The following is a 25,537-nucleotide window of genomic DNA, read 5'->3' on the forward strand; positions in this document are numbered from 1 at the left end:
GATTTCTTGAAACATTTGAACAAAGTGAATCTTTGTTACTTAGGATATAGAAGACTATGCCATTTTTTAGGACTCAGGAGAATTTCAGATATATAAACTGCACTGATTTTTTAGTATAATCACATCAGTATTAAAGCCCTGCATAGCTAGACCATTAAATCAAAGGGGGAGACATTGATGTATGTGCTCTCATGTAGTGATTTCAAGTGGCAGATGAAGAAGTTGCTGAATTTAAAAGCTACTTTCATTTCTTCACATAACACAAAACAGAAGGCACAGAAACAGGGATGACCACAAGACAGCACTTGCCTTCACGCAGTTCAGAGTTAAGACACAGACAAGTGGGAGCAAACTATCATCATATGAAAGGGGAAAGGAGACTCCCAGTTCCTAGATGATAAACTTGATAAAGGATGTACCTAACGAAAAATATTATCTTCTAAAAGCAAATCCAGTAAATTATGATTATTAATACAGGAGTATAAAATTCAACAAAGTGAAAAAGAAGAGAATTCTAAAAAATTGGGGATTTTCTGGTTGGTCCAGGCAATAAGAGGATTTTCACTTTTCAATGTTTCATAATCAGCATACAATTTTGCTTTAGTGCTTTTCGTTTTGTTGTGCTAAACACTAACTAACCTAGGGCCTCTTACATGCGCTCCACCTCCTAAACCACAAGCCTAGTGCCCTACACTGTTCTTCAGATAAGATTTTTCCCCTCTAAAAGACAAACTTTAACCAAATGAATACTGTTGAAGAAATTAAGATACCACTAACTTAAAACAAAAAAAATCAATAATTTTAATTTATTTTTATATTAAATAATATGTAAAGGATCAAAAGGACACAAGAATTCGTAATACATTAAGCATTTTTAAAAAGACTCTAGATTTGAGGAATTTTATTATAAGATAGAATTTTAAAACACATTAAGAAAATATATTATGAAAACTAAAAAAACTAAAAAAAAAAGCAAGATTATCAGATCATATCTTTCATCCATATTTGGGAAAGAACTCACTAACAACTGATTAGTCTTCCCCTTTCCCAGGCAAACATTGAGACAGCACTAAAATTCTCTCCAGGACCATATGAATTTTAAATAACAAAAAACTACTAAAGCCAAAGCCAACCACTGACTTTTATTTCAATCAGTTCCCATTCCACTAAAACTTTGATCTTTATGTTAAATTCTACTAATGTTACATTTGATATACTATAACTTGACAGATATTTCAATTTAAAAATTACATGTTTCTTAATCTTCCTCATGATGATCCATGCTATAGACTACACTTTAATTAGCAGTATCCTGAAATCCAAATTCAATTAAATAATTTCTAAGGTATATAATGAACTAAAGGATTGTGAAAATAATGAATCTTTTTTAATTACTCTGAAAATATCATTTAAGAGCAGGACTATGCAGACAGTCAAATCAGCATCTGGAGGCTACCTGCAGTGGACAAACAATACACCTTTAGTAAATTGTAATATTTAAAAAACTGAGTATGTCACACAAAATCACCTATTTTTTTTTAAAACCCTTCATCTTACAGCAGTTATAAATACACTTCCCACAGGCTTCCCAACATCACCCACTTTCTCACAGACATCTCCTGTTGCATACCAAATTCTACTGGGACTAGGCTTATAATCCTAAAATGGGCATGGGCAGTCAGACAGCGATTCAAATCTCAGCTTCCCATTATCAAACTGCATAATCCTAGGAAACTCATTTGGCTTCTTTAAGCTTCATTTCGTCATCATGACAAAAGAAGAAAATGGTCATTATTATTCAGGTTTTCAAAGTACGACAACACAGAAAGACTGGTGGTGTATGCCTATAATCTTAGTACTCCTGTGACAGAGGCTAGTAGATCTCTGTGAGTTTAAGATCAGATCGGTCTACAAAGTGAGTTCCCGAGGCCAGCCAGCCAGGACCACACAGTAAGATACTGTTTAATTTTTTTTAATTAAATAAATAAATAGATGCAGTATCACTCCCAAAACTAATTGGTCCATAAATGATAGTGATTATTAAGCAACCTAGACTGCACTTCATAGACATTTTAAAATAAGATTTAACATGTTCCCTTTTTTCTACAGATACAGGACAGAAAAACCACAATAAAACCAAAAACTAAATGCCATCATTTAGTAAGGCTCCTTTGTAAAACAGAGGAGTAACAACAGAGACAGCAATCCTGAGTTGCTATACACATGAAAGAGCCCTTGCAAAGGCTCTCAATAGCACAAGCCGCACTGCCCTCTTTAAGAGGCGGTTACATGTAGTAGTAGTTAGTAGTTCTTCCCAGGGGGCTGGCACACAAGATTAGTAAATGTTTGATGAAGAGAAGCAAGTCAGTAAGTCAAAACACCTGAATAGGACCACTTCCAACATTATTGCTTTGTATAACAGTCAACTATCCCTTATTTTTATGTTAAAGTTAGAAATCTCTATAAACAAGTGACTAGTAACAAGCAGAAGAAAAGCTCAGTTTTTGGACTTGAACAACATTAAGCCCTGACAGCAGCACAAGAGCTCATTCTCCTAGCACAGCATGCACATTATCTGCTGCTCACTATGTACTTTCTAAGGACCTGACCAGTAGAATCAGACCAACGAAGGTTGTGCTTTCTGACAAACTCTTTCTGTCTCTCAGAGAAACTCAGAAGCTGAGCTAGAACCAGGGCAGAAATGTACTTTTGGAGTACTGACTATAAACCTCAGCCATCAAGACAAAAGGAGACCGCCCTTGTCAAACAGGAGCAGTGGTTTTTATTCAATGTTACCAGAAAGAGGATCTGATCTTTAGCAGACTAATCATCTCCTTTAACGGGGTTTTTAATTAGTCTGCGAACAATAAAGAAGCTCCATCCTTTAAGTATTTAATAAAACACAAAGATAATAAAGTCAGTCTTTCCTGGCTAAATAAAATGCACATTCTAGATTTCCTACCAGGCCACAAAAAAAAAAAAATCTTTTCATATTACTAAATGATGAAGAAGCAAAAAAAAAAAATCAAATCAAAACAAAACAAAAATCCCTGACTTAAAAAGAGTCATTTTAGTCATTTCCTTTCCAACCTAAACAAACTTCCTTAAAACTAAGCCTTTGCCTTTGATGCGGCAGCAGCAGGAGGGTGTACAGATAGCTAGCAGGTGCTTCAGCATATCACAAAACCATGTAAGAGAATCAGAATGACAACCAGCGCCACCACAAGTGACATTAGTCATCACTCAGCTTCTCCGCTTCCTCGGGGCCAGAATAAATAATTTACCAACTCTCTAGCTTCCAATCATTAATTATTTCCTTTGCATCCAAACCACATTTTAACTCTGATAGGTTCCATGGAATAAAACCACACAATGGGAATAATTTCCAAATATAGGGATTATTTGACTGTATGTAAATATGAATGTCTACCAGTGTCACAGTGAAGAGGTAGTGGGGTTTGAAGGTGTTCATGTAATAAACTAAGTAAAAGGAAAAGAAAAAACAGTGGGTTACTATACACCTGCCCAAAGAGAGACTCTAAACTCCGGGCAGTAGATTGTAAACCCCCCATTACAATCTCACACTAGGCTGACTGGCTGTAATTGAGTGGTGGGCAGATCTTGCCCCACAACTTTAAGAAAATATTCATTACTACCCTCAAAGAAGAGGAGCAAAAAAAGTAAAACTGCCACATAGGAGAAATTCTTCAAAGTAAGCTTAATATACAAAGAGAATATTTTAGAAGTATTTTAGTGGGTATTTTAAATTGGTATATGAGAAAAATCACAAAAAAGAATATTTTCCCCAAATCTTATAATGGTGTTAAAAGGTGTTTATTAATGCTATAGAAAGGAGAGAAAGAGAGAACAAAAACAATATCCTAAATACAGTTTTGTGTATGCCTGTCAAGTCTCGACGAATGTAAGACAGCATTTATGATTAACACACACGACCACTGTGGCACATAATGTATTGCACTGTTAGAGAAACATCTGTTTATTACACAGCATAAACATTTCTCAGCTTCATGAAACTACTGATATGAGAAATGACCCAAACCTATCCATATAGCTAATCTTTTCCTTTAATTTCAGTAAGAAATCCTTTCAGTGAAAAAGTAAAAACAATAATATTCTAATATCTGGCTTGCATGCTATTTTTCTTTTCAAAGGTGTTTAAAAGTATACCATTTTCAATCATCATAATTTCACTATTAAGAGAACATAACCATCTGGGAACAAAATCATCTATTAATAATAAGCAAACCTATGTCTTACTACTTATGTACAGAACAAGTGAGGAACGAGAAGTCTGACAGATTTCTAATAGGCAGACACATATGAAAGGGGGCCACAGACAGTTAAGTGAAGAAGGCATACTTCACTGTCTCAAACTGATAAATAAAGAAAAAGGTCCAGAGGGGCCCCTTCACGGCTGGAACTGGATGTGTTTACCCCGAAGCTGCGGGCTCATCAGCATCTCTTCTTTGTCTAAGTTGACCAAGTCTGATTTAGGGGAAGAGGACACACATTGCAGCCCACCAAACACTTAAAGCCCAGTCCTGCAGGAAAACAGCAGGTTTCTAACAGCTCTAACTTGCAGGGAATCTTTTGCTCTGAGCATGAGTATGTGTGTGCATGCAGTTCTTCACCTTAAATAAAGATTATTATCTACTGCTACTTACTGAGCTGCTTTTCCTGCCCTTTAACTATTTAACTAGCAGAGAAAACAAACCCAAGCAAGACCCCTAAGCAGGTAACACAGCACTTGGATTTGTTTGATAAATAAATCAATAGCACACAGGTTAGTTTCCCCCAAACTAAAATTATAAAAATTAGATACAATACATTTTAAACATCTTTCATAAAGTATTTTATAATAAAGATTTTACACTAAGAGAAGGAGAGGCTTGGGTACTCTACCAGTTGTTTTCCTATTGCTGTATTAAACACCAAAATCAAAACAACTCAGACAAGAGTTTACTTGGTCTTACAGTTCCAGAGGGTTAGAGTCCAGAGTGCAGAGCAGAGGCAGCAGGCAGACATAGTGACTGGAAAAGGATGCTGAGAGCTCACATCCTGAATAGCAACAAGAAAGCAGAAAGCAAACTGAAAATGGCTCGAGTCTTTAAATTCTCAAAGCCCACCTCCAGTGACATACTTCCTCCAAGAAAGCTGCACCTCAAGAACTTCACCAAACAGTGCCACCAACTGGGGACCAGGTATTCAAATACGTAAGTTTTAGGGAGATATGCTCATTGAAATCACACACTGACCTATGTGCTCAAAGTATGGAACCTTGCAGACCCCCCTTCAATATATAATGCTAACATTCAGTATCAGTGAAAAGAAAATAAATGCACAAATACTGTAGTGTGAAATACTACACAACAGTGAGAATAAATCAGATATTAAAAATAGCATGTGTTAAATTCAGTATAAACTAGAAAATTCCCAGTACAGAATTTTGTTTTATTTTTGTTTATTTATTTATTTGGGTTTTTTTGAGACGGGGTTTCCCTGTAACAGCACTGGCTGTCTTGGAAGTCAGAGATCCACCTACATCTGCCTCCTGAGTCCTGGGATCAAGGCGGGGTAGCCCATTAAGTGGTAGGATAAAAGGTGTGTGCCACCACGCCTGGCAAAGATTTATTTAGTTTCAAGTGGGGTTGATATTTTGCCTGCATGTATGTTTGTGTGAGGGTACTAGATGCCCTGGAACTGAAGCTACACACAGTTGTGAGCCATGTGGGTGCTAGAAATTGAACCAAAGTCCTCTGGAATAAGTCAGACAGTGCCCTTAACTGCTGAACCATATCTCCAGCCCAAAAAGGATTTTAAGTAAATGGTTATAACATTTGCTGAGAGAGAGAGAGAAAAAAAAAAATAGGAGACCTACTCTCAATTCCACAACTGTAACAACTTGGGACCTGTTACTTCATTAGCATATTCTTCTCAATTTTCTTCACATGAAAAATCAGACTTTTACTTATTTAAAAAGCAAACAGAAACCCCAAATAAGATTTTAGACATACTTAATGAAACATGAAAAAAATCAAGTACTATAAGGAGAATGAGCTTTCTTCTACTATCTGAACTTGCTAACTCCATTTCTCTTTGTTTGAAATTTTTTATATTTTTGAGCATTCCATACACAAGTACTGTGGTAACATCATTCCCACCTCTCCCTCTAACCTACTCCCCAATCCTATTTCTGTATAGGCCTTGGCAAATACCATCTATAGCTAAATACAAGCAAAATGCCTTTCAGCAAAAATTATATTTCCATAAAGAAGTTCAAAATACTTTGGTCACCATGAAGAAACTGCTAATTGTCACAGAAACACTGCTGATTGTCTCAGAAACTAGCACAAAGTAGCAGTCATCTAATTTAAAGAGTTACTGGCTTATTAACTTAAACGAGAAATTATATCCAACTTATATTGACATTTTCTATCTGAAGTATGTTATGCAGTATTGTGATTTATCTCATAACTACACCAGAGTATGTTCAAATTCTCTCAACCCTGGAATAAACTTGAACAATGAAGTAATCACAACTATTAAGCAATGCAGTTTCCCAGACATTTTACAAGTTTATACAGTAAAATAATTATATTATTTCCTCCTAAGTCTCATAAAATTTTTGTGTACACTGGGCTCAGTGTAATCTAATTAAGGCAATGAAGTACAAAGTAAAGCTAAAGAGATGAATTAATATGGGAATATGGAATGATAAAAATGGTGTAAAATAGGAACTTTGCACACTCAAAAAGTAACTTTACTAAATCTTTTTTGAAGGCCATGGTGTCAAGAAGGGGTAAAATTAGCCCAATTTTAATTAAAAATACAATATAAATAATAGCTAATGGTATCTTGAAAAATACTAATATTAAATTGAAATAAAAATAAGATTGCAGAAAAAAGAATTCTTAAGATCAATTACTTTGGTTATATAAAATCATTGCAAAGCAAAAAAAAAAAAAAAAAAACCCAAATACCTCAACAACATTAGAATACTATTAAATACATTAATCATGTTATCTTTACATCAGACCTAAGATAGGAAAAGATACATCTTGAGACATGGAAGTTGTCTTACTTACTTTTCTATTGCTGTGCTAGGACCCCATGGCCAGAACAAATGGATACTCACAGCTTCAGAGGGCTCGAGTCCATTGTCATCATAGGGAGCATGGCAGCAGGCAGGCACAGCTCATTGGAACAGTAGAGGACAAACATACCTCTACAGTTACTTGGTTAAAAGTAATAAAGCCATCTATAAACTAAACACAAACTAGAAATGAAGCTTTTAGAGTCGAATTAGAACTAAATAATGTAAGTAAGCCATCAAATGAAAGAGGTAGGAAAAGCGAAGGGAGAAGGGAAAATTTTAAGCTACACTCTTGAAGTTCTGTTTTATCACACAGAATTTACTCAGAAAATAGGATTAAAAAATGATCTGACAAAACTGCCAGCTTTACCATCATATGTGATACGAAGCCCAGATTTTTTTAAAAAAAAATTAGTAAGATCACTGGATCGTTCAACAAAATTGTAAATTCTGAAAGTTTAACGAACAGAATTAGCTTTCAGTAAAATGTCAAACACGCTGTTAATTACCAGACTTAAGGCAAAAAGAAACACAGAATGCTTCAATATTTGATATAAAAAATGACAACTGTCCACTTTATTGTGGTCCACTTTGCCTGTTTATCTTTCTATTCCCAGTAATAATACCCTTTCATTGTGTCCTCCTTGAAAATGAGCTCTCACCCCTCAGCCCTGACTGGGATGGGAAGTTATCAAACTCAGGGATCTATGTGAGAGAGGAGGCCGAAGGACTGTAAGAAGCAGAGGTGGCAAAGGATTTCAAGAAAACAGCATCTTCCATACACAACAGGACTGATGCACATGTGAGTACAGAGGCTGTCACAGCACACACGAGACCTGCACAGTTCTCCCCAGACAAGGCCCAGCAGAATGGAAAAGGGGTGGGCACAAAGTCCCACCTCTAACCAAGAAGCTCACAGAGGGAAAATCAGAATGTCACATGTTATATCAACCACACTCCAGAGCAGGCCTCATGCAAAGAAGTGATCAATACAAAATGGATTTCATGTTTTTATGTATACTTCTTTGTTACAGCTTATTGGCTTTTGTTTTGTGTTTTCTTTAATTTTCTTGGTTTTTGAGAGAGAACATGAATCAGGTGGGGATCTACGAACTGAGAAGACTCAGAGAAGAGGAGGCATATGAGCAAAATTTTTTTTAAGTAATGAAAAAAATCAACAAATATAAACTTATCTATGACATAAAGTATTCCTCACTTCTATATTAGTTATATAAGGCACAACTGAATGAGCTAAAGCAAAGGTAAATAGGTGCCAACAGCAGTACAGTGGTAGCCTTTCCCAAAAGACAGCCACCAACCACATTGGCTGAGGTAAAACAAACAAAAGATAAATAGTGGCCCATCATAAAATTGTTTAGGAAAAAATGACAACTTTAAAGATATTTTATATCAAGTGAAAGTGCTGCTCAACAGGCAGTATACAGGCTATCAGAACCCAGGAAGGCTCCACTCGAGAGTTGCCTATCCTGGCCAATAACGGCTTCAAAACTGTCTTAGATAAGATAACAAATTCATAGTCATCATAGCAATGGTAATATTTCATATCACTAAGTGAACTAGGATTTCATGATATATTATCTGAATAATTAAAACTTTGAATTACCCTACCCTGCTTGCTATGGCATTCACACCAACCCACACACAAACTGTTGTTGTTGAATTCATCTGTTGTCTAATGGATTTGGTGTACCTATTTAAGAACCAGGATGGAGATCTCCCTGTTTGAAGATAGCAAATAGAGTTAGAGAAACCCTTTCCCATAAGCCTCATACAAACTGACACTTTTTTTTACTCTATGAGACTCCCAAGAGTTGTTTAAATAATTACATGTGATTTAAAAACTGTACTGAACTGGACATGGTAGTATATGTCTTTGATCCCAGCACTTAAGAGGCTAGGACAGGAGGATAAGAAGTCCCAGGCCAGCCCGGGCTAGATAGTGGAACCCTGTCTCAAAAATAAGTAGCTGTGTTAGAAGCTGAAATGATTACTTTGTCCTGTTTATGAACATGTTAAAATGCTTGTGTCCTGTATTAAGGCTTGATTTAATAGTATGTGGACATGTATGTAAAAACCTAACCACCAATTATCCTTTTAAAAATATGTGTCTAGTCCTAACAATATTATAGTATTCTTATGGACAAATCATACTGGAACAAACAGAGCCCTGGGAATGCCTTGAGGTTCACTGTCAAAGATGTGATCTTTGTATTGATTATCTGACAGGTAAATACATAGGATCTCAGAGATATAAGTATGCAGTTTTGTTCAATTCTATGCATTAAAAATATCCAATCAGAAAATACAAGTAGTTCAAGTTATTTGTCTACCATTCAAAAAAGATAATTGGGTGTAACACAAACTGAACAAGCTAAACCTGTAAAAAAATATGACTAAATAAATGTAGAACAATCTCCAGCTAAATACTGTATTATACTATCTCTCTTTATATAAAAATAATAGGTATAGAAAGGCCCCCTTGAGCTAACTAAATGATTCCTAATCCCAATGCCCCCCACTTACGTTCAGCTATATGACAATAAAAAGCTACTTAACATTTCCAACTCTCTATTTCCTCATCCTTAAAATAAAAAAAAAAAAAAAAAGAACGAGAATTACAATCACAGTGTTACTTCATTGGGAAAGTCACGAAATCTAACTAAAATATATGGGTAGCATATGGTAAGAACTGAATAATACTATCTATAATAGGCTATATTAGTATCTCTTTTCAAATACAAGCTTTTGGTGGTTTTTTTCAAGACAAGGTTTCTCTGTGCACCAACTCTAGCTGTCCTAGAACTTGTTCTGTAGACCAGATTGGCCTCAAACACACAGAGATACGCCTATCTCTGCCTCACACGTGCTGGGATTAGGCATGTGCCACCACCACCAGCTCAAACACAAGTTCTTATAATTATCTGACTGTCAGAATAAATTCCCAGATGCCTGTGCTTCAGTAATTATATATACATGTGTATCATCAAAGGAATGATCACTTGTACAATCAGTTAGTAGTCTATCAATAGGTGTTAATAATGATGCACCTTCAGTAGATCACCATGACTGCTAACACATACTTCATTCAGAAATGCAGAGTGCACTGATATTTCAATAGTATTTTCATAAATAAAGTTTGCCTGAAGATTAGAGAGTAAAACAGCCACATTGGTCAGCCTTGCATACCAGGCAGTGGTGACACACATCTTTAATCCCAGTAGTCACATTAATTTGTCACAGAAACCAGGAGTTCATGGTGCACATCTTTAATCCCAGCCCTAGAGAGGAATATAAAACGGGAGGAGACAGCTCTCAGTCAGTCTCATTCTGAGATTCCTGGAGGCAGGATCGCATTTCAGACTAAGACAGAGGTAAGAGCCAGTGGCTGGCTATTTTGCTTTTCTGACCTTCAGGTTGAACCCTAATATCTATCTCTGGGTTTTTATTAATCATGCTACAGGAGAATGCAACATTTTTCTTCAAAAGACCACACAAGTATATTAAAGAACATTTTAAAATGGAATTCCATATCCAACAGTATATGAAGCTCTTTTCTATAGAATAGAAAAGCCAGATATGTCTGGTATACACACTTCTAAATACATGTTTCATAAATCACTGAAGAACATTTTTCAAGACAAGCATAAAAAGATATTACTGAAGCATTTTAATTAAATATTAATATATGGAATCTTTTGAGGGAAGAGTTTGGATATATGTGCATAATCTACAATTCTGTAATAGAACCTACCTAGAGGAGTCACAGTGTTCTCAACTTTAGAGATACAGGGCAGCTTCTTTCCAAGTGTAAAAACTGTAATGAGCATAGTGAGGAAATGAAAACCATGCTGCAGACATGGCACGCCTTTGTTCAAGTGACTACTTACATACTCATCAACTACTAAAGGAAAACTCTGATAATTACCATTATGAAACAGGATCAGAAGAAGAAATTATATTCATTGTTTAATAACAGAAACCAATCCAACTTATTAGAATTATTTGTAAGATGAAGTAAATAAATGTCATTATGAGAGATAGAAATTTATATAAGTATCTTGCTGTTTTCCAAATGTCCATATACTCAACTTTAAGCAAAGAAGGGATCCAAATCTAAGTTGCAATTCAATTCTATGAACTTTGCCAAAAGTATTCCAGGGGTAAAACAGACTTGTCAGTAAAATTAAATAATTCCATCATTTATTTCAAAACAAGAAATGCAGACCTGCCTTCAGAGAGACAAAAAATAATGTCAAGTTACAGTTTTGTTTACATATGAAACACTATCATTAATCAGCAAGTGATTCACAGTGACCACATACACAATACCCTGACACTTCACCACCTAAATGATGAAACATAGCTAAAATCTTATCATTGACATAAAATACCAACAGAGTAAAAATAAAAAGAAGTTCATGGCACTGGAATGAATGTACTCTCTGCCTTAGAACTAATACTTTAATTTTCAAGAACCACAAAGAAAAAAAATCAAAACTAGTCAGTAACAATGCAGCGTCTAAAAGCAATAAACTCAAAATTAAGTTATAAATAATTTAAAACATGTCATGAAGATGTATTAATAATTCATCAGATAAATAATTTACTAAATAATCAAATAAATAAATAATGAAATACATAAATAAATCAGCAAATAAATAATTCTACAAAATAACCTAAACAATAAGCCACCCAAACAAATCACAACCTATAAAACTACAATGACTTTCTGGATTCTGATAGTTTTAAATAAGCAAATGTACACAGAATATATCAATCCTTGTTAGAATTAGAAATATTTTTCAATGCTATTGGAAAATTCCTCATCTTAATACATGAGAACACATTTTCAATTTTTAAAAGCAACACGGGACTAGGCCTTATAAATTATTAAGATGATTATAATATCCACCTCTATATTTTGCATGTATCTTTAGCATATTTTCCCTGAAACAAATGGACATGAAATATTCTTAAACTTCTTTTTCAAACGAATACTTACAGTATCACAGCACTTCAACCTTTCTGCCGTTTTCCTCTCTTCACCCAGCCATCAGAACCTCTCTGCAGTGGGACAACAATAAGAAAAGCCTTAGTGTGACTGACAGCACTTCACTCACATACAATCCGTATCTATGAGTCCACAAAATAGTGGGGAGTGGACCGCAGTAGACAAACTGCGTCAAGTTTTAGAAATTCAGCCTCAAAGCTGAGCTTCCTCTATTGGAGCTGACACACAAGCTGTAACAATTTGCAGGATTTCAGATTATGACGACAAAACCTTACAAAGACAAAGCAACTGATTGACATCTAAAGTGTCCTTAAATTTGAGAACCTCAAAGTCTTGAAAAGTACACAATGAGATCACCTAACTGTTACAAACTGAATTTAGTCACAAACTAATTAGCATAAAGGGATCAAACTACTAGGGAGACAAATATAGTCTTCACTAAACATTTTCTAAAGTTTCTCATGTACTCCATATACAGCATTCTTGAAATCTTTCTGATTTGTCTATAAAACTTCAGGACTGTGTTGGATCTATGTTCTTCACTTAGGTAACACTGAAGATATAAACATTTTTAGAAACAGTACTAGAAAGAGTAAAATGGTGATAAAATGGTTCTAATTGTTCAGCTATCAAAAAATTTTCCAAAATTCTAAAACATTCTGTCATATAATATATATACAGCTTTTAATGTTTTATATTTTTCCTTTAACACTATCAAAAATTTTCTGAGACAATATTTATTATTACAGAAATTACTTGAGCGCTGAAGAGACGGTTCAGTGGTTAAGTAGGGCACAGCTCTTCCAGAGGAATACAATTTCATTCTCAGCACACAAAACAGGCAGTTCACAAACACCTACACAACTCCAACTCCAAGGACCCCTGGCCTTTTGAGGCACCCCCACTCACAGGCACATATACCCACACACAATTAAAAATAATTTAAAAACTATTAAAAGCACTTGTGATAGCTATCCTCGCTTGTCAAACTGGCTATATTTGAAATGAACTAAAAACCAAAAGGCAGGGTATACTGTGAGGGATTTTTTTTTTCCTTAATTAAATCATTTGAAGTAGGAAGACCCACTTATAATTCAGATCTTCTGAGTTGGGAAGACCCACTTTTAGTCTTGGCCACACTTTCTGCTGGCAGCCTGTATGAAGGACATGGAAGAAGAAAGCTTGCTTGCTGTCTTTGCCTGCTTCTTCTCTTTCTCACTGGGGAGTCCATTCCTTCACTAGCAACTGAGCCTACTTCAGGATTATGGCATATGCCGAACATCAGCTGGTGAACTGGACTTGGAAGGGGTGAAAGTCACACCCCTTCCAAAGAAAAAGAATAACAACAACCAAATAATAATTAAACAACCAAAGTCCAGAAGTGACTAATCAAAGGCTGATTCCAATATCCTCTTCTGACATCTGTGGGTACCATGCATGAATGCAAGTGGTAACAATACAGACATGCAGGCAAAACACCCATAAAATTAAAAAATGTTTTAAATTAAATGAAATATAATTAGTTCATTATTACTAAAGAATACAAGAGAGAAAAGAAAGTATACACAATATTCAAATAGACAATGGTATAAATTTTTCCAGACTAATTAAAGATATATATGAATGGTCTGAGAAGGAAAAGGAGACAAGAAATGATCTATGAAAATATATGGGTAACTATCAGTTTCCAGATTATATTTGTTACAATTACTCTACCAAACACACAGGCTAGCATTTTCTTTCTTGAATGTACTCTAGAGGAAAAATAACAGGGTCAAGTGGACTTAGTAATGAAAGTTATTAAAGACAAAATTTCAAGATTTAAAGGTTTCCTCTCACAGTGGGAATATCTTGTCCCTACTACAAAAACTATGCTATTTTATTAAATCAAAGTTAATTTTAGCATGCAACTTTATAAAGTAAAACATTTTATGATGCTGGGAAGTAGTTCATGAAAAAAACTTCTGACCATTAAAGCACAAAGACTTGAATTCAAATCCCTAGTATCACTTAAGAGCCAAACAAGCAGCACGCATATCTGTGATCCCAGCACACCAACAGGAAGACAGAAGGTAAAGGCAGGAAAACCTCCAGAAGTCTGCTCATGCAGAGTCGGCAGATGGGAAAACCAATGACAGGCCGTGTCTCTCATGAGGCCCTGGACCCAATTTTGTCTTCCGGCCATCACACACACTGCAGCATATGTACATTTCTGTTTACTCATACAAACGTGTATACGATTATCTAACACATACTGTACAAATGAAACATTAAAACTGTATCAGTCTAGTCTACAAGCGAAGTAGAAAAAGACAAGATCTCCTGAGTAAATTGGGAGCTTGGGGATCATGGGAGAGAATATACCATGAGCCTCACACATGCTGGGCAAAGCATTCTACAACTGAGCTATATCCCCAGCCTGTTTTTTTCTCTTATTGTCTTTCTTTTTTATTTTGGTTTTTAAAATTTTTTATTTAATTGGCCAGGCTAACCTTCAACTTCTGAACCTCGTGCTTCCCCCACCCAAGTACCCAGAATTTCAGGGCTGAACCACCACCAGCTTAAGTACTTCTCAAACATTCCAAGAAACGTTTATTTTTCAATGGTTAATTCTTAAAATTTACTATATATTATTTACAGAATATCTGCTAACTTTATCTTCTTTTTTCTAAGCAATTAAGAACTAACACTAGTGTTAAGCTGTAAATATTAGCAAGAAAATCAAGTGGAAATAGTTCATGCCTTGTTCTCACCTAATTATAAAAATTATCTTAAAAGGTTATGTAACATTTCAAATTCTATATAGTTAAAATCATAACTATTCCTAATTATATATCTGAACTTAAATTATAATAAATTAAATATTCTGGATTTAAACATCATTATGAATTTTACAATTAAGTCATTCTTATAATTTATATAAAATCTTTTATAAAAAAATTAGATCTAAAATTCTAACACCTTTTTGTAAATAAAGTCATTAATTTTCAGTCATCCTTTGATTAGATTGACATTTATATGTAAAGATATATAGGTTATTATTTTTGGTTTTAAGTTCCGCCTAACAAGTATAAATAAAAATCATTAACTAAAGGTTATTTAAAGTTTTTCAATTTAAATTAGGCTTCCTAAACTTAGGATAATTTTTGGTAAATGCTTTTTATTTAAAAAGTATAAACTGCCATATAATTATAAATGCAATTTAAATCTGTTACTTAATTTGATATAATTTAAATCAAAGAAATAAAGAATAGTTATTATAACTTTTAATTAGACTACATTTGAAATAGTTATTTTTATGTCACTTTAAAAATGTGTGAAATTTTTTTAAAAAAAGATTGTTTTAAAAAATAAAAGAAAAAAGAAAAGGTAAAGTTATATACCATTTCCACTTCATTTTACTGTCAATGTTTTATTTTATGTTAAAATTAATCCTTGTGTTCTAAGAGATGGCACTGAACTCAATTTCACTACTCAATAACATTTGTAAATTTGCTATAGTCAAGTGAAGCTCATTAAAAAAATGCTAGTCAACAAGAGCTCTAGGCATAGTTTACAAATAAAGTTTCTAGAGTCCTTAAGAGACTGAATTTAACATCCTGGATGGTTACTGACTGAACTATTAATAATCAAAAAATTTACAACAAAAGTTGATATAAAAATATTTAAGTAAAAGAAATATTTCACAGTCCACTGTAGAAACTATGCTTTCAATATTTCACTACACAAAAATCAGATAAACGATGTAGTTTAGCAATTCTGTATACTGGCTCTCATCTATGTGAATAAACACAAATCTAATGGCTCATGTGACTCAGTGTGGTCCACTCACAACTCATTTGTAAATGCTACATCAATAAGAGAAAGACTCATCTGTTCAAAGAAAGCAGGACAATTCCTATACAGGAAGAAATGGGAAAATATAAGTATGCTATGCTAACTCGGGTATCAAATTTACTAATGAGCGTTTTCAGGTTGAAAAATTTAAATCTATTTTTAAATGCACATAATACCATTCTAATACCCATGTTTTCATCAATAAAAATTTATACTAAACACAATTCATATTATGTCTTCTAATTTAAATAAATACAAAAGACTATCTGTTCATCTCTGTACATTATAAAAGAATAAACTGAAGCCTGTTTACAACCTCTAGGACAGTGGTTTCCAACCTGTGGATCACCTAAAGCCATCAGAAAACAAAGATATTTACATTACCATTCATAACAGTAGCAAAATTACAGTGAAGAAATAACAATAAAAACAATTTTATGTGGGAGTCAGCACAACATGAGGAACTGTAATATATGGTCGCAGCAGCATTAGGAAGGATGAGAACCACTACTCTTAGGATCACCTCAATACTAACCACTCCCCTAACTGGTAGGTAAGTTCATTTCTCATTTTTTATTTACACATACAACAATGTGTTTTATATTTTCAATTATCATAAATGGTATCACATTAAAAGTATTTAATGCTTTTAATTCAATAGTAGTTTTAAGATCGACTGGTACATCAATCTACTTCATCTTAATTATAAAGTACTGGGCCATATATCGCTATATTTTATTTATTCATTCCCCCACAGGTTCTCATTTTTCACTGTTACAGTGTTTAAACAAACATCCTTGAACAAGTGTGTGTGTGTGTGTGTGTGTGTGAGAGAGAGAGAGAGAGAGAGAGAGAGAGAGTGAGAGAGAGAGAAAGAGAGAAAGAGAGAGAGAGAGTGAGAGAGAGAGAAAGAGAGAAAGAGAGAGAGAAAGGAGTTTCTCTTAAGCAAGTAGAGCTTAGGAGCCACATTTGCTAGTAATGATTCCTGTGGCTTGTCCTATAAGTTACACGTAGAAACTTTAGCAATAGCTCTGACTTCTATCTAGTAGATGTCATTAACACTTACCATGTAAGACAATCAAAAATGTTTCCATATACTGCCAGATGTCCCTCAGCTGTAAAACAGCCCACTTGAGAATCACTGTCCTAAAGTCACTGAGTGTTCCAAACACCCAAGAACTCAGAAGACAGTATGAAGAAAAAAAAAAAAAAAAACAATAGAGACACCCCAGCATATCACCTCTCCATTATAGTTCACAGTCCAGCAAAAAAAACAGAAGAATGAATAGTTGAGCATGGGCTTATGTTGAAAATCAAATTATAAAAGTATGGTACCGAATTTTAAGATCTACTTCAATATTCCATATTAAGGAATCATTAAAAGTTTCTGGGGAGATGTATAGCATGACCAAAGACACGTTTTATAAACATGAATCAAGCATCACTAAGAACAAACTGAGGGGAAACACAAACAAGGGAGGCCAATCTGAATCCAGGAATCCAGATGAAGAGCCTAGGCACAAAAACCATGCAACCAACCAATCTTGATATATTACTGTCTTACTAGCATACGCAAGACAAGAGAGGGAAAGACTGTCTTTATTTACTTATTCATTCCATTAGGAATACTTAGGTAAAACTCTGTTGTAACATCCCTAGCACTACTAGTTTATGTAAGGATCAGCCTGTCCAAGAGCACTGAGATTCTGAGTTAGAAAGTGACATGGAAAAAAGAAACATGTCTGGACAGAACGCTGGACTTCAAGACTAGTGGTTATTTCCATTTTAGAAGTGCTAAGAATTTTGTCTTAAGATTTTTATTTCTATGTAAAGTATTTCTATAAATACATTTCTCAAAGATTTTAAACTTATATTATGAAATCCAAGTGTTGAGTATTAAACTAAAATGACAAGCACATCTCTGAACCTAAGAACTAGAATATATCCAGTATCTTCTACTTCTCACTTGTTCTTCACCAAATACATACTGCCCCACAAACATATAGCTAATTAACACCATATTGAATTTTTCCTAACTATATACTCTTACTTTTTCACTCTCTCTATATATAATTAATATATTTAGCTGTTAATCTGTGTTGAATTTCCCATTTAATGTAATGGACAAGTCCACATTTTTCAGTTAAGAAACACTATTTTTTTCACTCAACACTTTGTTTTTAAAATAACATGTGAACATTCACACCCAGAATTCACTTAGTGCATTGCTATATAACATCAGTGTAGAGATCATATATTCTAGTGGAATTTACTACATTATTTGGCTAAATTGAAATAGCACTAAATTGCCTTTTTAAAATATCCATTTATACCCATTTATACTCTCAGCCTCAATCTTTTGGAAAACCTCCTTCAGCAAATGAAGAAGAGGAGGTAGAAAGAATATTATGAGCCAAAAGATAACAAGATGGCTGCATATGCTGTCTTTTGGGCAAAACTATCAAGATTATCATCTTACAGTATCTGCTGTTAACAGTCCAGCATGAATTAGAATGAGCGCATACAGCTCTAACTCCTTTCTAACTATTAGATAGTTACTCACAAATTTCAGCAGTCCCCGTCTTTAGTTGTATACCTAACTGGTGAGTTTACCAGACTCCAATGGGTTACCAGTTCAAATAAAACTAAGCCATAAATGTGGGAATCTTTTGTAAAGAGGAGAGGGGAATAACAGGTGTAGGAGAAAAACAAGAGGTCACAGGTAGGTGGTAAGAGTAACCAGAAGGGATTAAACACATGTATGAAATTATCAAAAAACAAATATACTTAATGAAACCTTTTTTAAAAAAGAATTTGTAAAACGCACTCACAAAACTTATAAACAGGAATTACAAATGCTCTTCACAGAGGACTGGACATCAGGAACTACAACAGCTACCAAACTTACACCATCCCATCTTTTGAGGACTTCTCTGGAAATGGGCTTCACTTTGGTCTCTATATATCAATTTCTTGTTTGTTTTTCCTCAACATTTACCATTGTTTTGTGTATACGAGTGCTTTGCCTGCACATATGTAAATGCACCATGTATGTGCAGTGCCCAAGAGGCTAGAAGAAGGTATTGGATCCCCTGAAACTGGAGTCAGGCAGCTGTGAGCACAAAGGTGCTGGGAACTGAGCAGGCATTCTCTATAAGGACAGCAAGTATGCTTAAAAGTTGAGACACCATGGAACATACTCCTTGTTTTATTCTTGTTTGTCGCTTGCTTGCTTTTTATGACCATGACTGATTGCCCCAGCTCTATTTTATGTATCTTTTTATACAAAAGCCTAACAAAGTACAACTTAGATTCTTAACATTTAAGGTCTTCAAATTACTGAAAATCAGTTCGATCCAATTTACCATAAAGGATAACCCATAATCCTAACAGTTATGTACTGAAAGTACAATGACCACATTTACAAAAATCTATAGACCTAACCAGAGAGCAGAGATATCACTAGAAAAAAAACACACACACACACACACAAACAAACAACTAAGTATCCCAAATATATGACAACAAAGAAAATACATTAAAGAATAAAAAACAAAATTCAATTAAGAGAAACCTGATGGAGAAGGGTCATTTGTCTATGTGTTACTTTCATTGGGTAATAAAGAAACTGCCTTGGCTTTTTGATAGGGCAGGATTTAGATAGGTGGAGTAGACAGAACAGAATGCTGGGAGAAAGAAGCAGGGTCAGGCAGTCGCCATGATTCTCCGACTGGAGATGGATGTAGGCTAGAATCCTTTCCGGTAAGCCACCACCTTGTGGTGCTACATAGATTATTAGAAATGGGTTAATCAAGATGTGAGAATTAGCCAGAAAGAGGTTAGAACTAATGGGCCAGGCAGTGTTTAAAAGAATACAGTTACCGTGTTATTATTTCAGGGCATAAGCTAGCCAGGCAGCCGGGAGCCGAGCAGGACAAAAAGCAGGTCTGTTCACCTCATCACTACAGAAACCTAACCATAATACCATACAAGTCAATGAATCCTATAACCAGTATTTAAAAAGCCAATAGTAAATACAGAACCCAATAATTTTCTTATAGTAGCTATCAGCTTATCTCTAGCTACCTACACCACCTCCCAGTTCTAAAGCAAGAGCCATTTCTAACCATTTTGACAAGCAATTGTTTTATGCTTCTATTGCTAATGCTCATAACAACAGTCTCTGCAGCATATCCCAACTCTAAACTGTCTTTATACCAAAAGATCTGCTCCTGGCTCTTTTCTGATACCCCACTGTTCTTATCTTGCCCATTTTTCTCTGCTTCGCCCTTAAATGTGATCATTCTGTCAGGGTCCAGCCTCAACAGATTTGTACAATCTAGGGTGGAGGCATGTGGATTAGAAATGTCCTCTAATAGACAGAGACACAAAAGAAATACAGAGACTAGGACAGTATCAGGAAGGCAACTCAATGAATACTGAATCCATCAATGCTAGACCCGGATGAACAGTACAACAAAAATCACAAGTAACAAATGTATTATCACCAAAACTTCAAATTTTGAGTTTTTGAAAGGACAGTATAACACATAACTTTAACAAAGAGAAAAGGTCAGGATAGCCCACAAAACAGGGGAAAGTATTTTATTTATTTTTAAAGGTCATACCACTATAAACATTTTGATTTGTTAAAATAATTTTAATATATCTTTTTATTATTCTAGCAATTTAATTTTATTTAATTTTTTTCATTTATTTTATATACCGACCAGTTTCTTCTCCCTTTTCTCTCCCCATTCTCTCCCGCACTTTCCTTCCACCTCCCATCTACCCTTGCCCCCATCCTCTCCTCCTCCATCACCATCCAGTAAAGTACAGGCCTCCCATGGGCTTGCACAAAGCATGACACATCAAGCTGAGGCAGGATGGTGCTCCAATCCCTCCATCAAGGCTAGGCAATGAAATCTAGTATGGGGAGTTAAGTTCCCAAAAGTCAGCTAAGCTCAAAAACTGGACCTGTTTCACTAAGAGCCTTACAAACAGGCCAACTTACACAACCGTCACACACATGCAGAGGGCCTAAGTCCTATGCAGGCTCCTCAACTGTTGGTCCAGAGTCTATGTGCTCCCATGAGCTCAGGTCAGCTGTCTCTATGGGTTCCCCAGAACCCTTGAAACCTTGACACTCCAGGCTCTTACAATCCTTCTTCCCTTTCTTCAGGACTCCCAGAGCTCAACCCAGTGCTTGGCGGTGGATCTCTGCATCTGCTTCCATGAGTTACTAGATAAAGGCTCTCTGATGACAATTAGGGTAGTCACCAATCTGATTACAGTAGATAGTTCAGGCACCCTCTCCACTTTTGCTAGGAGTCTTAGCTGGAGTCATCATTATGGATTACTGGTTGTTTCCCTGGCACTAGGTTTCTCCCTATCAAGAGAAAGGCCCTCCCCCCATCAAGACCTCTCTTCCACTCTTCTTCCCTCTCGGTCCCACCCCAACCCGCCTCCAGGACCCAGTCCTGCTCCCTCAAGTTCCCATCCTCCCATCCTGTCCCCCAGTTTACCCAGAATATCTCTTTTATTTCCTCTTCCAAGGGAAATCCATGTGTCCCGCTTTGGTCCCTCCTAGTTACCTAGCCTCTCTGGGGTTGTGAATTGTGGTTTGGTTATTCTATACTTTATAAAATATATAATATTCACTTATGACACTTATGAATATGTACCATGTTTGTCTTTCTGGGTCTGGGTTATCTCACGCAGGATGATTTTTTTTTTCTAGTTCTGTAATGGCATTTCATTTGTATTTTAATAAACAAAGCTTGCCTGAAGATGAGAGAGTAAAACAACCCCATAGAGACCAGGCAGTGGGAATACACACCTTTAATCCCAATATTCACACTAGTTGCCATAGAAACTGGGTGGTACATGCCTTTAATCCCAGTGGGGCGTGCCTTTAATCCCAGAACTAGAGAGGATTCTAAGACTGGAGGAGACAGCTCTCTCTCTCTCTCTCTCTCTCTCTCTCTCTCTCTCTCTCTCTCTCTCTCCCTCCCCCCCTCCCTCCCTCCCTCCCTCCCCCCCCCTCTAATTCTGGGATCCCTGGAGGCAGGATTACCATTTCAGACTGAGGTATAAGTAAAAGCCAGTGGCTGGCTGTTTTGTTTTTCAAACCTTCAGATTGAACCCTATTTTCTCTGAATTTTTATTAAGCGTGCTTCATAGTTCCATCCACTTGCCTGCAAATTTCATGATGTTATTGTTTTGTATACCTGAGTAATACTCCACTGTGTAGATATACCACACTTTTTTTTTATCCATTCTTCAGCTGAGGGGAATCTAGGCTGTTTCCAGGTTCTGGTTATTATGAACAATGCTGCTATGATCACAGCTGAGCAAAATGTCTTTGTGGTATGGTTGAGCATCCTTTGGGTATATGCCCAGGAGAGATATAGCTGGGTCTTTAGGTAGATTGGATTCCCAAATTTCTGGGAAACCGCCATACCAATTTCCAAGTGGCTGTACAAGTTTTCACTCCTATGAGCAGTGGAGGAGTTTTCCCCTTGCTCCACATCCTCTCCAACACAAACTGTCATCAGTGCTTTTAATCTTAGCCAGGGAAAGTGTTTTTAAACCATGGATATAATAAGAAAATTGTATATAGACTATATAAAAAATTTTTAATTCAACAATGGGAAGACAATCCAATTAAAAATTGGTAACAGATTTAAATAGACAAATATCTGTGGAAAATATACAAGTAATAACACATGAAAAGATGTTTAACATCTTCAGAAATACAAATGAAAATGGGGAGGAATAAAGTCAGAAAATGGTCAAGTCAGGACTACCAAGTTCTCTCTGTCCACATAAATATCCAAAAAGCATCAGCAACAAGAACTAACAAATCAAACTTGTCAAAGTACAAAAGAGTAAAAATTAAATAATTATGCAACACTGAAGCAAGAAAAAGAAACTCTAATACTACAAAGGCTGTGTGCTAATTTTACAGGCCCGAGACACACCCTCCAACACCCTCTCACACACAGAAAAGATAGCCTTAGACCATAATTCTTGGTCTCTGGTTCTAACTATTGTGTTGATTCTAATTTATGTAGGGGCTCATTTCTGTTTTACCTAAGACTCAATTTTGAAAAGGAGTGGTCATCTTAAAAAACATGGCAAGCACAGCTATACATGCATGGAACAAAGTATTACTATACAAAGACATACTACAATATTTAAATTCTCAGAAGTTTAAGCTGAGAATTTCTCTCAAGACTACAAAGGAGAATTCACAAGACAATGTGTATAACCACACAATGATATGTGAGCAGAGGAAACTTCAGGTAACTCTACGATTTCACCCTGAAATGATCCTGACCTCTAGTCACAGAGTAAATCTCATGTCATTTCCTCTACCCAGAGGCAATCCGTAAAGAGAAGAAAATTATTCCCTTCCTTGCATTTTCTTTCACTTTTTGCATTTAAGGTAAATACTTCATCAAAATACTAAATGAACATTAGCTAAGAGAATTTGTTGTCCATATATAAGAAATACAGTCTGAAGGCAGAGACTGATTGTTCATTTCCTGGCTATCCAGACTAAAAATAATCACACTGAAACTACATTAATTGCAAGACTGTTTAGCCAATAGCTTAAGAGTATTTCTAGCTAGCTCTTATATCTTAAATTAACCCATTTCTATTATTTTATATTTTACTATGAGGCTCATGGTTTACAGGTAAGGTTCTGGCTGGTGGCTATATGACATATCCTCAACTCTGTCTACTTTTCTCCTCTGTCTCTACTTGGAATTCCCGCCTTGCTCTATTCTGTTCTGCTATAGGCCCAAAGCAGCTTCTTTATTAACCAATGGCAATAAAACATATTCACAGCATACAGAGGGGAATCCAATATCACTGACTTTGAAATTAATGATTTAAGAAAAATCAATAAGAAAAAAAAGCAAATCTTGAAAAAGATACTGTGAGGCCAGGCTTGGTTGTGCACACACTTAATCCCAGGACTGTGGAAGCAGAGGCAGGCAGATCTCTGTGAGTCAAAGCCAACCGGTCTATATAGTGAGTTCCAGGACAGCTACTACCACTTGTGAGACGAAACAAAAAGTATATTATATTAGTCCACTGAAATAAAAAAAGAAAAACCAAAACAAACAAACAAAAAAAAACACCGAGAGGAATATCCCTAAGGAAGTCTAGACAAGGGACTCATGTTACAGAGGATTTCAACACCCATAACAGATGAAAAGTTCACTCTAGGAGCTTAAGAGAATATCTCCTGAAGTAGAAAAAGAATTAGTAGACTGGAAGAAAGATAAACAAGAGATAAGAAGTCTAAGCAACAGTAAGAGGATATAGTAAGCAAATGTGAGCACAGATTAAGGGGGCTGTGGGACATTACCAAGCAAACAACAAACATGTAAGAGAACAACATGAAATAAAGGCACAAAATGAATTACTGATAAAATAAAGAGTCTACTTCCAGGCAGTGTGGTGCACACCTTTAATAACGCTTTAATAAAGAGCACTCAGGAGGCAGAGGGAGGCAGATCTCTTTGAGTTCGGGGCCAGTCTGGTCTATAAGAGCTAGTGCCAGTGCCAGGACAGGCTCCAAAGCTACCGAGAAATGCAGTCTCAAAAAAATCAAAAATAAATAAATAAATAAAGGTCTTCCTCAATCTGATAGAGGACCTGAATCTACAAATCCTAAAAGCTCAAGAAACTCCAGATCAGATAAAGTCATAGACTTGCAAAGAAACACATAACCAAGCATGTTGTAGCTTAAAGATAAAAAAAAAAAAACTGAAATCAAGTAATCTATTGTGTCTTAGTAAGATTATCTACAACCTGTCACCAGAAAACATGAAACCAGGAAACAGTGGGGTTACATATTTAAATACAATGAGGGAATAAAAAAAAACTCATTATAGTTAATTATATCTGTCAACTTAACTAGGTCATGGGTTAACAAAAGAACAGAACAAAAGGGCTAACAGGAAACTCTTACCTGACTGACACCTGTAGATCAGGACATCAGTCCTTATCAGTCCTTTCCTGCCTATAAAGTAAAACTAAGCACTGGCTCTTGTCTCAAGCTGGCCATTTTACTAACCGGAACACAGATCATCACATTTCCTGACTTTTAATTTTCATACTAGCTCTTTTGGGCCCCAAATTGGCTAAAATGCAGATTTGGGACTTTCTGATGTCCATAATTACAAGAGCCAATTGCTCATAATAAATCTACGAGTCTGAGGGTAAGGTTCAGTGTAACGCCTGCTTAGTGCATACACAAGAAGCCTGTTACACACACATACACATACTCACACAGAGACACACCTCTGCGGCCATCACCAGGGTATCCTCCAACAAGACACCAATGCAGGTTGGTTGGTAAAGGACCCGGAGATAGTCACTCCAGAGGGGTTTCAGGGAACAGTGTCTGTTTCACTGCACATGAGCAACCACTTATATTGTAGAAACTTAGCAGTTGTGATTGGTTAGGATATTACCTCAGATTAGACAGTGATCAAGCACCAGGGTCTCTACAAAAGCAAGAACCACTTAAAGGA

The 25,537-nt window shown here is 35.7% G+C and overlaps 1 protein-coding gene across 5 annotated transcripts in view; it reads right to left on the minus strand.

The window, feature by feature from the left end:
- The window catches only part of Tbc1d5 (TBC1 domain family member 5), a 429,722-nt gene that overhangs the window by 385,141 nt on the left and 19,044 nt on the right, over nucleotides 1-25,537 (minus strand). For 3 of the 5 annotated variants that reach the window (XR_007595848.1, XM_050165067.1, XM_050165071.1), the window contains exon 2: nucleotides 12,138-12,199. The gene's annotated coding sequence lies outside the window, so the exon portion shown is untranslated. Of the gene's footprint in view, nucleotides 1-10,321; nucleotides 10,414-10,886; nucleotides 10,950-12,137; nucleotides 12,200-25,537 lie in introns of all 5 variants that reach the window. The other 2 variants (XM_050165070.1, XM_050165069.1) reach the window with 2 other exon arrangements.

Source organism: Alexandromys fortis, unplaced genomic scaffold (genome assembly GCF_014885135.2).
Source record: "Alexandromys fortis isolate MF-2015 unplaced genomic scaffold, M_Fortis_MF-2015_v1.1 scaffold_121, whole genome shotgun sequence".
Lineage (NCBI taxonomy): Eukaryota > Metazoa > Chordata > Mammalia > Rodentia > Cricetidae > Alexandromys > Alexandromys fortis.